We start from the raw sequence: 2,998 nt of genomic DNA, 5'->3' as shown, positions 1-2,998 counted from the left end.
AACTAAAAAACAGGACAAGCTCTGGGAAGTGGGAACTCTGCTGACCGCAATCCTAATCCTATAACACACACACTAGAAATAGCTGTGGAGCGTACCTAACTCTCCCTAGACGCCTCTTCACAGCCTAAGAGCTAACTACCCCTAAAGATAGGAAAATAAGCCTTTCCTTGCCTCAGAGAAAATTCCCCAAAGGTAAAGGAAGCCCCCCATATATATTAACTGTGAGTTAAGAGGAAAGTCACAAACACAGGGATGAAACAGGTTTCAGCAAAGGAGGCCAGACTTACTAAATAGACTGAGGATAGGAAAGGGATCTATGCGGTCAGCACAAAAATCTACAAAAAGCCACGCAGAGTGTGCAAAAAGACCCCCGCACCGACTCACGGTGCGGAGGTGCCACTCTGCAACCCAGAGCTTCCAGCTAGCAAGGCAATATCATGTTAGCAAGCTGGACTAGAACTTAGCAAGTACTAAGAAATATATATTCAGTACACAATGAACAACAAATGAACTAGCAGGGACTTTGCTTCTGCTGGAGTAGACAGGTCATCAGAAAGATCCGAGAGAGATCTGAACCAGTGCAGATACATTGACAGCTGGCATGGAGTAACGATCTGAGTGGAGTTAAATAGAGAAACCAGCCTAGCCGCAAACGAAGGCAGCTGAGGAAGGAAACTCAGAACCAGCAGTTCCACTCACAGCCACCAGAGGGAGTCCACGAACAGAACTCGCCGAAGTACCATTCATGACCACAGGAGGGAGTTCGAGAACGGAATTCACAACAGTAACCCATATATTAAAACATAACTTTTACTCATAATATTAAAATAGGACAAACAATTCAAAACACATAAGTGCTCACGCCGAAATCCGTGCAGAAGATAAAAAACTGGTTGAGTCTCACCAATTGCAGACTGGGGGTACCCACATAGATGAATGGGGGTCCCAGGGAGGGTCCAGATAAAGTAGAGCAATATGTAAAGGGGATGGGGACCTATATGCTACTCCCCTGTCGTGCCCCGGCAGTGACTCCTGTCCTTACAAGGACAGGCCCAGATGAGCCCTACACTGGACACCCCCCACCAGATGTGTTGTAATAAGCGCCTCCCAACGCGTTTCTTCCCCGATCATGGAGATTCATCAGGGGAGTTCCAGAAGTCCATGAGCTAGATTCTGCTCAAGTAGACAAAGATGAGGATATCAGCAGTGGCTGTATATCATATGGTGATGAGGATATTTCTGTGTGGCCGTCTGCCACAACCGGTTGACTCACCGGTTGTGGCAGACGGCCACACAGAAATATCCTCATCACCATATGATATACAGCCACTGCTGATATCCTCATCTTTGTCTACTTGAGCAGAATCTAGCTCATGGACTTCTGGAACTCCCCTGATGAATCTCCATGATCGGGGAAGAAACGCGTTGGAAGGCGCTTATTACAACACATCTGGTGGGGGGTGTCCAGTGTAGGGCTCATCTGGGCCTGTCCTTATAAGGACAGGAGTCACTGCCGGGGCACGACAGGGGAGTAGCATATAGGTCCCCATCCCCTTTACATATTGCTCTACTTTATCTGGACCCTCCCTGGGACCCCCATTCATCTATGTGGGTACCCCCAGTCTGCAATTGGTGAGACTCAACCAGTTTTTTATCTTCTGCACGGATTTCGGCGTGAGCACTTATGTGTTTTGAATTGTTTGTCCTATTTTAATATTATGAGTAAAAGTTATGTTTTAACCCCTTCACCCCCAAGGGTGGTTTGCACGTTAATGACCGGGCCAATTTTTACAATTCTGACCACTGTCCCTTTAGGAGGTTATAACTCTGGAACGCTTCAACGGATCTTGGCGATTCTGACATTGTTTTCTTGTGACATATTGTACTTCATGATAGTGGTAAAATTTCTTCGATATAACTTGCGTTTATTTGTGAAAAAAACGGAAATTTGGCGAAAATTTTGAAAATTTTGCAATTTTCCAACTTTGAATTTTTATGCCCTTAAATCACAGACATATGTCACGCAAAATACTTAATAAGTAACATTTCCCACATGTCTACTTTACATCAGCACAATTTTGGAACCAAAATTTTTTTTTGTTAGGGAGTTATAAGGGTTAAAAGTTGACCAGAAATTTCTCATTTTTACAACACCATTTTTTTTTAGGGACCACATCTCATTTGAAGTCATTTTGAGGGGTCTGTATGATAGAAAATACCCAAGTGTGACACCATTCTAAAAACTGCACCCCTCAAGGTGCTCAAAACCACACTCAAGAAGTTTATTAACCCTTCAGGTGTTTCACAGGAATTTTTGGAATGTTTAAATAAAAATGAACATTTAATTTTTTTTCACACAAAATTTATTTCAGCTCCAATTTGTTTTATTTTACCAAGGGTAACAGGAGAAAATAGACTGCAAAAGTTGTTGTACAATTTGTCCTGAGTACGCTGATACCCCATATGTGGGTGTAAACCATTGTTTGGGCGCATGGCAGAGCTTGGAAGGGAAGGAGCGCCATTTGACTTTTCAATGCAAAATTGACTGGAATTGAGATGGGACGCCATGTTGCGTTTGGAGAGCCCCTGATGTGCCTAAACATTGAAACCCCCTACAAGTGACACCATTTTGGAAAGTAGACCCCCTAAGGAACTTATCTAGATGTGTGGTGAGCACTTTGACCCACCAAGTGCTTCACAGAAGTTTATAATGCAGAGCCGTAAAAATAAAAAATCATATTTTTTCACAAAAATGATCTTTTCGCCCCCAATTTTTTATTTTCCCAAGGGTAAGAGAAGAAATTGGTCCCCAAAAAATGTTGTGCAATTTGTCCTGAGTACGCAGATACCCCATATGTTGGGGTAAACCACTGTTTGGGCGCATGGCAGAGCTCGGAAGTGAAGGAGCGCCATTTGACTTTTCAATGCAAAATTGACTGGAATTGAGATGGGACGCCATGTTGCGTTTGGAGAGCCCCTGATGTGCCTAAACATTGAA

This window comes from Ranitomeya variabilis, chromosome 2 (assembly GCF_051348905.1).
Source record: "Ranitomeya variabilis isolate aRanVar5 chromosome 2, aRanVar5.hap1, whole genome shotgun sequence".
NCBI classification, from domain to species: Eukaryota; Metazoa; Chordata; class Amphibia; order Anura; family Dendrobatidae; genus Ranitomeya; species Ranitomeya variabilis.
Note: the sequence above shows the minus strand (reverse complement) of the source record.